A 12,207-nucleotide genomic window follows, 5' to 3' on the forward strand; every position below is an offset into this window, starting at 1 on the left:
CCGACATGAGGATTTAGCCCATGTGAAGGTAGACTTTTATGGTTTTGCCTGCCTCCCACATGTGGTGGGAGCAATTGATGGCACATATGTTGGCTTGATCCCACAGCATGCCAATGAAAAAGTATACCGCACCAGAAAGAACTTCCATTCCATCAACTCGCAAGTTGTATGTTTGGCGGATCTGCACAATTCACAGGTCTGTGACTGTTATCCATGTTCAGTCCATGGTTCCATCATTTTGCAGAACAGCACTATCCACCGACTGATGTCACAAATTTACCCAGAGAGAGCCTGGCTGGTTGGTAAGTCACATCTTTCCTGTTTGTGTGTGTAATATCTGGTACCACAATTCAGATAAGAGGGAATCATTGTTGCACATATGTCCCATTCCTTTACAGGAGATTCTGCATATCCAAACCATCCTTGGTTGTTGATTGCAATAAGGAATCCAACCATGCCAGGGAAAGTCTTCTTCATTGATGCCCATGTAAAAACACTGTCGGTAGTGGAGTGGGCTTTTGGGCTCCTGAAGGCCAGATTTAGGTGTCTGGACCGGACAGGTGGAGACCTCATCTACTCACTGGGAAAAGTATGTCAGATCACTGTGGCATGCTGCATGCACCACAACATTGCCTTTTTGAAGAATATCCCGTACATTCCAGAGGAGGGGCAGCCTGCTGTGCCACCGGGTGAGACTCCTGGAATGCCAAGTGAAGATGACAGTAGTGAAACGGAAGGAGCTAACTTGTGGAAAGATATAAAAAATAGCTACTTTTCTTGGGTGTAAGTATATCATGTGACATAATAACTATGACTGTATGAAGAACTGTGGTTGTTGGAATGTGTGGAGTAGAGTGTGTTGGCTAAAACTGGGAAGATAAGACTCTGCAATATTCAACCAAAGGGTGCTTGAAGGGTTTGCTTTTGACGTATCCCCACTTTGATGTAGCTACATTGTTTGTGTCAGTCTCATTGCAATGTAATTTCCTTTACAGATGCTTGCCAAATAATTTGTGTAATAAGAATGTTTACAAGCCTATACTCCTTGCTTTGTCTTTGTACAGGTACCTTCACCATGACATCCTCATGTGAACATTTCAGAGTTGTGACACTGGCAGGTATCTGATGCTGTTCCGACATAGGAAGTGGACATGGATTGTTCCAGGTAATGTAGGTTACAGATTTGGGGTGTATGAGACCTGTGGCCAGGCAGCTTGGACAGTGTTTGGGTGGAAGGTCAGAAGTGCTCACTGTACTTGTTTATTGTGCTATGTTGGGCCGGTTGCATCATGTGTGTGATCATGTGGGCATGAAATATGTTGTCATCAAGTGCAACCATGGCATTCACCATTCACATAGGCTAAACACTATTCTTGTTTGACCTGTATGTAGCTGTAGATGTGTTTCTTCATTGCAGGCCACAGTGCCTGTGCCACAACACTGACATACGTTTGTGTACCAGATGCAAGGTCATTAGATCATGATGGACCTGTGGTAAGGGACTGTTGTACTGCCCTCTGTCTGTACCTTGGTTTATGTGATGTTGGATTACTTTGGTTTAGTATGTGATAAGGCTCAAGTTGGCGACACCATTCACTTTTCTGTTAGCCTATTCTAGAGGACAATGCCTGACAAGGCCTTTCCTTCCGTGGTTGAGGGGGTGGGGTTCTTCGGTATTTGTACCTTTACACAATATGAGTCAACCATTCTTAGCTCTGCCAGTCCAGACATATGGACAGCATATGTGCTTTTATAGTGAATTAAAATGTTTGATGTGGCCAGACACTTGGAGCAATGTGATTGTGTGTGTTGTTAGTAATCCTTAGCAGGACACTGTACCTGTATTATATCACCATTGCATTTGTATCTTGTGCCTCCCTCATTTGCTTCAGAAGCCTAATTATTCAACACCCATCCAGATACAAACGACCGTTAGCCAGCTCTTCTAGATAAACATAAAGAATTTATTAGAGATAGAAATAGAAAGACATGTACATGGAGGATGCTCTGTACTAGTGTACACGAACAGCCCAATACAAGGAAGTAATACATGATCTTTTATAGTATTAAACCACAAACATAATTCAACGTATTATTGGTTCTTTGGCATTGATGTATGATTGACGTATGGCTACTTCTCCATTATGTCTGAAGGTAGTTTTTCCTATCATACCATATATAGTAACAAAAAGCATAGAAAATGATTTTACACAAGGTGGCCTACGTGCCTAATATCACATGGTCCATCTTGTGACAGAACTTGAGAACATTACGTACTCAGACTGGTACTTTCCAGAAGGGAGATTGCTTCAGCTAGCATGCAATGACAATGATATTTCATGATGGCTGTTCAGAGAGCAGGCCTTGCAACATAATGCGTTCCTAGCAGTAGCAAATTACATTTGTAGGCCTCTTTATTTAATGATAGGCCTGTGCAGAGATTGTCATTGTGTATCACAGGGGCCACCAGACATAGCATACCTAAGAACTGTAAAATGTGATTCCACATTCCGCCCTCTGATACTCAATGACAAATCTAAGGGTCATGGTATATTGTTCTCATTTCTAACTCTTGTTCGTCCCTGGTGTTATCCTTATATCTTTTTTTTCGGTAATGTGTGGGTTTCTGGTGACAGGTTTTTTTCAAGAGTATGGCCAGGAAGGATAAACAAACTGGTATGAGCACACATATCGTTATCAGTGCCACTATCCCTATCGCTAGTACCTCTACCAACTAGGTACCCCAACCCCTGAACCATGCTGCTATTCGATCCAGCATTCCTCCAACGTCTGTCCCATCTGCCACTTTCCCAGCTCCTTCTTCTACCTCCTTTATTTCCTCTATTTCCTTTCTTATATTCCCACTGTTATCCGGTATATACACGCAGTATTCCTGATGGATCACTGCACAGACCACTCCCTCTTTTGCCAGGATAATGTCTAGTGCAAGCCTATTCTGGATTACAACTGCCCTCATGTCTGTGAGTTCCTCAGTGATGTTCCCTAAGGCGGCTGCGGTGTTGCTGGCTAGCCCTTCCACTAATTCAGCCAATCTGTGAATTTCATATTGTGAGTGTGCTATCCCTAATGGCGTCACTATGATCCCCTCTATTGCTATTACCTCATCCACCCATGTTGGTGTCCTCTTCCTGCGCACCCTGCCAAGTGTTCTCTTTTCCCCCTTCTGTAACTCTGTTCTTTGTGCCATTTTTGGTAGCACGAATGCTAGGTAGCAGGTACCTTGCCATCCTGCTGGCAATTTAAAAAATGCCGATGTCCCACATATAATAAATATTCCTTTGGGAGGTGTCAGGCCTATGGACAAGCCTGTTGTGTCATTTCTTTTGTAGTCCAGGCTCAATGTTGTATTGCAAATACTATGCCCCAAATCATTTCCGTTGTTGCTAGTGTCTGCGTTACCTCTTGAGTATTTGAAACACCATGGTGCCTTTATTTCTGTATCTAGGGCCAGGCATGGTATTCGTTGTTCTGAGCCATGATCCCTTTCAGTGTAACCCTTCCCTCTTTCTGTTGTAAATGCATTCAATAAATTCCCTTCTCCTTTCTTCGGATCTAATCTCCTACACTTATTTCTTCTCCTTCTATCTTCTTCCTTCAATTTATTTGACACTCTTTCTACCAATTTTTCTTGCATATTTCCTACATAAGGTTTGTCTTCCAAACCATAGTCATCCCTTTTTCTCCTCATTTCTCCTATCTTTATATTTTCTCTTATTCTCTCCTTTTCCCTGTTCTCATTTCTTTTAAATTTCCCCCTAACATATTATCTAATATATTACATGCCACGAATTCTGTGAGGGGCATCTGAGTGTAATTTCTTTTCTCCTGGCTAGTGGTCGGTAGGTGGGTACATATATAACAATCAGACACATTTGCTAGTTCTTTGTACATTGATACCATTTGCAGAAATGTATTGTCCTTATAATCTTCTCCATCTTCTTTCCATTTTGTGTATTTCACCCATTTTGTTTTATCCTCCACCCTCTCATGTTGTTTTGAGATATTGTTGTTCTCACCACCGGTTGTTCTTTCACCTTGGCCACTTTTGGGGATGTAGTGTTCCTGGTCGAGCCATGGAATATGTATGTCGTCTTTATATACTATCAGGATTGTTGTTAGTACTATAGCCGCTACCAGGGTGAGTAATGCTGTGACCACCACAGGCCACTTCTTCTGCTCCTTTTTCTTATGTTGTAATCTGAAATCCATGTCGCCTTATAGGGTGTGGTCGGATGTGGCTAGCACTTGAAACCAGTTCTATTGGTATGTAACCTTTGGTACCTCCTTATTCCTGTAGGAGTGCCACACGAGTAGTTTATTCCTTCGGTATATTTTCGGGGCGACGTCGAATGCTATTTGACACTTGTAGTTATGCAGAGTATATAGGGATGAATCCCAATGTCCACTTCTAAGGGAGTTGGGTGCAATAGTCCACTGACCCGAGGGATGGCCCTTTTGTCCTATTTTTGCTGTATTCCTAATTGGAAGAGGCACCTCCCAATGGGGCTACAAGCCGCACTGATCCTAGTGACCAGCCGCTTCCGTAGGACTGGGATCTGTACCTCTCGGTGCAAATTTTTCTAGCGGACTTTTAGTATTCTGTTTATTTATATCCTGATGTCTTTAATACTTAAGTGGCCTTGCTTGACTCTCCGACTCCTGTGGAGAGTAGCACGAGCAGTTCTGAAAGAATATCCTGGTGTCTTGCGGACCCGCTTGCACCCTCCGACTCCTGTGGGGTTGCAGCACGAGCAGTCCAAGAACAATGTTCTGGTGTACTGGGGAACCCGCTTACACTCTCCGACTCCTGTGGGAGTGTAGCACGAGCAGTTCCGTCAATGTTGGCTGGTGGCGCTTGTTGAACGAAGGTTGTACCGCTGTGGTGAAGTTGGCATTACTCTCGTCGGCAACTTTGTTGGCGGCTGGTCGTCTTTTGGTCCAGTGGCCTTCTTGGTGTGTGAGGTATGGACCCAGGATGTGATGCCCTCACAGTTGACTGCTGTGGCTGTTGTCAACAAGACTTGGTGTGGTCCCTTCCACCGTGGTTGAAGGCAGTGACGTCCGGTGTGGGCCTTTGTCCACACCCAGTCTCCAGGATGCAGTCCGTGTTCTGGTGGTGTACCTTCTTCTGGTAAGGCCTGCAACACCTGGCGGTGAAGATAACGGAGTGTCTCAGTTATTTTTTTACAGTATTGTAACAAGAGATCATCAGTTATAGCCAATGGGGGAACTGACATGTGTCCTGGTATGTTCATGGGGCGACCAAAAATAATTTCATGTGGGCTCAGTTTTGTGACGCGGTCAGGTGTGCTCCTCATGACAAGGAGTGACAATGGGAGTGCGTCTATCCATGATAACTCTGTCACTGCGCATATCTTCCCAATCTTATTCTTCAATACCCCGTTCCTTCTTTCCAGCTCCCGCTGCCAGTGGGTGATATGCACAATGAAACTTTTGAGTTATTCCCAGGCCTTTGCAAAGGCCCTGAATAACCTGGGAGATGAATCCTGGTCCATTGTCTGAACTTAAAAGAGTCGGCACCCCAAAATGCGGTAACAGCTCTTTTAATAAACACTTTGCGACAGTTTGTGCATCACAATTTTTTGTTGGGTATGCCTCCACCCATTTGCTGAACATGCACACTATTACCAGAACATATCTTATTTTATTCACCGGAGGCATTTCAATTAAATCCATTTGCCGACTTTCAAAGGGTCCGTGTGGTGGTGGAAAGTGGCCTGGTGCTGTTGGGGTGCCCTTTCCTGTATTATATTGTGCACACACGGTACACCTTTTACACAACTGTTCTGCACATTGTCTGAATTTTGGGTTGAACCAGCACTGTGAAAACAGTCGTATCATTCCATCCCTTCCCACATGTGAGGGGCCATGGAAGAGCCGTGCCATGGAGGTCAGGAACAGGGAGGGCAAGCATATCTTCCCATTTGGTCCCACCAAAATGCCTTCTTCATTTTTCTTACAACCTGCCTCCTCCCATTCTTCACATTCCTTTCCTTGTGCCTGTAGCTGCACGCTTTTTGGGTCAAAGTGTGCGTTTTCCTCTTTACTTCTTATGTCAGGCTTTACCTGAATCATTTCATATTCACACCCACTAAGTGCAATTTTTCGTACTTCCTTGTCAATAAATGCGTTTCCCATTGAAACGTAGTCCTTTGCTGAGGTGTGTGCTGCGCATTTTACAATTGCCACTTTCTTGGGCATCCGTAAAGCTTGTAGCAAGTCAGCTATCAGTGATGCATGTTGTATCCGTTGGCCTGCTGAGGTGAGGAACCCCCTCATTGCCCACAGCTGACCAAAGTCATGTGTGACACCAAACGCATATTGACTGTCTGTGTAGATGTTTGCTGTCCGTCCCGCTGCCAATCTGCATGCTCTAGTCAGTGCTATCAGTTCTGCCGCTTGAGCGCTTGTTACTGATGGTAACCTCCCTCCTTTTAGTAACCTCCTAGCCATTCCTACAGCATAGGCGGCCTGTACTGTTCCAGTGTGGTCTCTGATGCATGAACCATCGACAAATAGATCGCCTTCTGCCTCGGGGAATAGGGTGTCTCTCAAATCTGGCCTAACTTTGGTATGTCTCTCTGTTGCTGCCCCACAATCATTGAAGGAATTGTCTATTGTTGGGTCATCGTGATCTCTTTCAGTTGGTAGCAGGCAGGAGGGGTTCAGAGTAGTGCACCTCTTTATTTTAATATGTGGCGCAAGCAGTGTTAGCTCATAGCGTGAGAGGCGGGCGTATGTCAGGTGCTGCGTCTTGGTGGTGGTAAGCAACGTGTCCACTGCGTGGGGAACGTGTAATATTAATGTGTGTGCTAAGACAATGTCCTCTGATTGTTCTACTGAGAGGGCCGCTGCTGCTACCGCTCTTAAACATGGGGGAAGGCCTGCTGCCACTGGATCTAGGGTGGCTGAATGATAAGCCACCGGACGGTAGTAGGTATAGTGTTTCTGTGCTAGGACCCCTAGTGAGCAGCCCCCCTTTTCATGACAGAACAAGTGAAAGTCCTTGGTGTAGTCAGGGAGACCTAGTGCTGGTGCGGCACACAATTCTTTCTTCAACTCTTGGAAGGCCTCCTCACATTGTTCCGGCCAGGGTACCTTGTTTGGCACATCTTTGTGAGTTAAGTTTAACAATGGTCTTGCAATCAGGGAGAAGTTTGGTATCCAGTGTCTACAGTAGCCTGCCACCCCCAGGAATGCACGAACCTCTGTTTGTGTCTTTGGTCTTGGATGTTGTGTTATGGTGGCTATCCTATCAGGCAGCAATTTCCTAACTCCCTGGGATAGCTCGTGTCCCAGGTACTTCACTTTTGTTTGACAGACCTGCAACTTCTTTTGGGAGACCTTATGTCCTTTCCTTGCTAGGTGGCACAGTAGAGACACTGGGCCTGATTCTGACTATGGCGGACGGCGGAGGCCGTCCGCCATAGTCCCGCCGCCAAATGACCGCACCGCGGTCAAAAGACCGCGGCGGCCATTCACACATTTCCTCTGGGCCGGCGGGCGCTCTCCAAAAGAGCGCCCGCCGGCCCAGAGGAAATGCCCCTGCAACGAGGACGCCGGCTCAGAATTGAGCCGGCGTAGTTGCAGGGGTGCGACGGGTGCAGTTGCACCCGTCGCGTATTTCAGTGTCTGCAAAGCAGACACTGAAATACTTTGCGGGGCCCTCTTACGGGGGCCCCTGCAGTGCCCATGCCATTGGCATGGGCACTGCAGGGGCCCCCAGGGGCCCCGCGGCACCCCCTACCGCCATCCTGTTCATGGCGGGTTTCCCGCCATGAACAGGATGGCGGTAGGGGGTGTCTGAATCCTCATGGCGGCGGAGAGTCGGCGGGAGACCGCCGACTTTCCGCTTCTGACCGCGGCTGAACCGCCGCGGTCAGAATGCTCGTGGGAGCACTGCCAGCCTGTTGGCGGTGCTCCCGTGGTCGGTGGCCCTGGCGGCCACCGGCCGCCAGGGTCAGAATGACCCCCACTGTGTCTTGGATGCAAGCCGTCTGTGATGGTGAGGCCAATAACAAGTCATCAATGTACTGTATCAGGGTAGATCCTCCCGTTAGATGTAGTGATGCAAGGTCTGACCTCAGAGCGTCCGAGAAGACTGAAGGGGAATCACAGAATCCTTGAGGCAAACGTGTCCACTTGAGTCTTCTCGACCTGAATGAGAACGCAAAAAGATCTTGGGAATCCTCGTGTAGAGGCACTGAGAAGAACGCATTGCTGAGATCCAGGACGGTGAAGTGGGTGGCTGTACTTGGAATATTTGACAATATGGTTGCTGGGTTTGGAACTACTGGGAATGATGGTACTACTGCCTTGTTAAGTTCTCTAAGGTCCTGAGTAAACCTACAAATCGGGGCTCCAATGGGCCCTGTTGCTGCCTTTTTCACAGGGAGTATCGGAGTGTTGCATGGGCTACTTCTAGTTTCCCGCAATATTCCTTGTCTCAAGAGATCTTCTATTACTGGAGCTATACCCTCCTCTCCTTCTTTTGACAATTTGTATTGTGGTACCTGTGGTAACTTTGCACCAGGGCGCAGCAACACTTTCACTGGTGGGTAGTCCAGAATTCTTCATACATCATTTGGCCCCTTTGCCCATACACATTGGGGACCACTTCTTGTAGTTCAGGGGGAAGAGTGTGTGACTGCTCCTGCTTGACTGTGGTGCAATGGGTGAATGCCTGTAATGTTATCCCGTTCTCCTTACTTTCCAGGAAGATGCCTTCCGGTGAGCATCTAATAGTACACTGTAGCTTGCATAGGAGGTCCCTACCTAGCAAATTTACAGGGCAGTATCTAGTGAAGATGAATTGGTGGTTAACGGTGATAGGACCTACCGTGAGTGTTAATGGCTGTGTAAGGAATTCGTCCATGGGTTACCCTGTCATCCCCACTGCTGTAATTTGTACTTTTGAAAGTGGTGCATTTGGTATATCGGAGGCTCTCAGCATTGATCTAGTGGCCCCTGTATCTACTAGGAATGGCACTGTTTTGCTCATCACCGTCCCCTCCACGTAGGGGCCGGCTTGATCTACTGATAATACCGGTCCCATGAAGTTTGCCTCTGGGGGAGGAGGAGGAAACCCGTGTCCTCTTTGTGGTGCTTGTGGTGTGTCTTGATGCGTGCCCCACCCAGCGCATGCCTGTTGATAGGGGTAGGCATCGTAGGCGTTGTTGGTGTAGGGTGGGGGTGGTAGTGCTATTTCCTGCTGCTGCCTCTGTTGCCCTCTGCCCCCTTGTCCTCCAGCTAGCCATGGGCATTCTGCTTTCCAGTGTCCTTGTTGATTGCAGTGGAAACAGGTAGTGCCTGGCGGGGGCGTGAAAGGTACTCTTTCCCCTCGTCCCCTGCCCCTTCCTCTTCCTCTACCCCTTCCCTGGCTGTTGTTGTAAAACCTCTCCTGTGCCACCATAAGTTTCACCTTATCCTTTTTTACCTTTTCTTCCTCTGTTTTTTCTATGTTTTGCTGGTAATCAGCGCAGTACCTAGCTGCATCTAACACTTTGTCAATTGGTTCTTGTTGCCAGCACATAAGTGAAGTTTGTAAGTGACTCTGTTTGGGTTGCTGTAATCCATACACAAAGTTAGTTACAAATGCTGGCATCGCCTCTCCTAGTGGGTTCTTCATCCCACTGCTCTGTTGGCACACCTGGAGTAACCGGTCATAGTAACTTGTTACACTTTAATTCTTTTCTTGTTTTGTATGTATTTTTTGTGACCAGTCTGTCTTTTCTTCTGGTACCTTTTCTTTGATGTATTTAATTACCCTCTCTCTTGCTTTCTCCACTGTTTTTCCTGGTGCCCCTCCTTTACCCCTTTCTGGTTCCTCTGTTGGCCATTGTACCACTTTCTTACAATCCTCCCAGAGATCCCGTGGTATTATTATGCTGAACAACATGTGTAAATCCTTCCACAGAAATTCCCCCATTGCCACTATCCTGTTCAACTCTGTGTACCATTTCTGTGGCTCTTCACGTAGTTTCGGGTAGTCCTTGGTGAAGGCATACAGGTCACTGCAAAGCCATGGTACGTAGACGTATGTTGTTACGTGTCCCTCCTCCCCTATTGTAGCTGTGGGCACCTCTCTCAGAGGCATCTGATGCACTATCTTTTTCTGTTCCTCTAATTCTTGTAGTATCTGTGCTGTATTTAGCCCTTGTAGCAGTGTGTCCCAATTTTGTAACCTTAGTATAGCATTTTGTAATATTCCGTAACATTTTTCATCCTCCCACCCTTGAAGTTCCTCATTAGTAAAGCTCATTCGCGAGGTGTCCCAATGGTGTTCTGCGGGCAGGTCTTTTGCCATTTGTTGTGTATATTTCTGGGGTACTTGCGGGCCCCTGGTCATTAATTCTGTGCGTGCTAAGGTCACCAGTTCTTCCCTGTATGCCCTAGTCAGTTCGTCCTTTATGTCCACCAATTTTTGCCTCCCATCTACCAGGTCTTTCATTAAAGACTTACACACTTTCCCATCTGATTTAAAAAAAAATCTTTTCTTTGCATACCAGGGGAACTACTGGGTGTTTTTCTTGACATGCTGGGGGAGCTACTAGGCGTCCCTCCTTGTGACATGTTTCCTGATAAGCTATTTCTTCTCCTTCCTCCATTTGTATCCTCATTTTGTGCTGCTTCTAACATTTTGGAGTTGTGTTTGGTTTTGTGAGTGAAAACACATATATCCCATATTATTTCCTGCAAGTCTGTTACGCTTCTAACCTCATCTAGCGTTGTATCCTGAAACTGCTGTTTCCATTGTGTCTTCAGTAAATTAATCTTTTTATTTCTCTTTTCTACTTTTTCCTTTAGTTTTTTATTTTCTTTATCCAATTTTAATGCCATATGTACCACTTCATTTTTCACTTCCTCCAATACTTCATGCTCATTTAGCCCATCTAATTCTACTTTTGTCATTTCCTCTCTTATCAACCTCAGTGCCACTTGGCGTGCTTCATTTGTCTGTGCCTTTTTCTGTGCCAGTGATAGCTCCTGGGGTTGTGTTACTGTTATTTTTGTTGCTGCCTGCGCTGGCTCCTCCGCACGCGCTTCTGTTCTACTTATTCTCCCTGTCATTCCCTTTTCCCTTTTTTCCTTTGGTTGTGCACTTACCACAGGAACACACGGAAATGTACCCAACACCTCCATTCTTTTCTCTCTCCACTCTTCCCTTTTTTCACTCCTCTTACTCTTCTCACATCCCTCATTCTTCCATTCCAACATTGTTTTATGTACTTTATTTTTCACATTGCTGGTCAACCGTAATTCTTTTAAATAGGAGGTCCATGTGAAAAAAGAGTCTCATTATAAACCCCTAATCTTGCGTCCCTTGAGAGTCAACATCTGTCTCAGGTATGTTATTTTATTCATGTCATAGGTGCCAGTAATGGGAAACTGCAAGTCTGGTCTTTTAGTTGTCAATTTATGCCATTTTTCTAAGAACAATCGTGCATGTAAGCCTTCTTTAGTAGCTACTTGATATGCTGGACTGTCCTTAGGGGGGCTCGGCTGCTGCATGTCCAGTTTGTCTTTACTGAGAGGGTTCCCCATGACTGTCTTACCCTAGCCTTTTGTTACATAACACGAAGACAAATACAATCGCTCCAGGAAACAGTCGGATGTCGGTGCGTTCTTTACACCGCTCATACCCCATGTCACAGAAGGGACAACAATGGGTGCATTCACACACGGAGGCGATCTCTGCCAACACAATCAGTTATTAGTAAAAGCAGGAAGCCGGTCTCCATTCATGCCACAATTTCAGCCAGCCATGTCCACCTTAGCTCACACAAAGTTTGAAATCAGACAGTACCCAAGGTTCTAAGTGACGGCGTCCACACGGGCGTCCTTTGGGGCGAATCAAGAGATGACAGAATGGTCAGGAGGGAAAGATAAAATATATCACACCCTTGCTTTCCTGCCCTGGGGCAGGGTGTGGCTGTATGATATTGGAAACTGGACCAGATCCTTGGCCAGTGACACACAGATAATGCAATAGCGGTGAACAAGTCAGGCAACCACATGTGACGGCAGAACCATAGACAAGGGTCACAGTACAACTAGCCCTGTGGTGATATCCTACTCCCACCCCTTGTATCAAATATGTAGTGAGTGCAGTGCGGTGTTTGTACTGTGTGATGTTTGCAGATTCAATCAGTCAATTGTCATAAA

The 12,207-nt window shown here is 46.2% G+C and overlaps 1 long non-coding RNA gene across 1 annotated transcript in view; it reads right to left on the reverse strand.

Moving 5' to 3' along the window:
- Positions 1–1,993: 1,993 nt before the first annotated feature.
- The window catches only part of LOC138296493 (uncharacterized), a 208,182-nt gene continuing 197,968 nt past the window's right edge, over positions 1,994–12,207 (reverse strand). The window contains exon 5 of the long non-coding RNA XR_011203845.1: positions 1,994–5,168. This is a non-coding gene — a long non-coding RNA (uncharacterized lncRNA). The remainder of the gene's footprint in view (positions 5,169–12,207) is intronic.

The sequence above is a fragment of the Pleurodeles waltl genome, chromosome 5 (assembly GCF_031143425.1).
Source record: "Pleurodeles waltl isolate 20211129_DDA chromosome 5, aPleWal1.hap1.20221129, whole genome shotgun sequence".
Taxonomy (NCBI): domain Eukaryota; kingdom Metazoa; phylum Chordata; class Amphibia; order Caudata; family Salamandridae; genus Pleurodeles; species Pleurodeles waltl.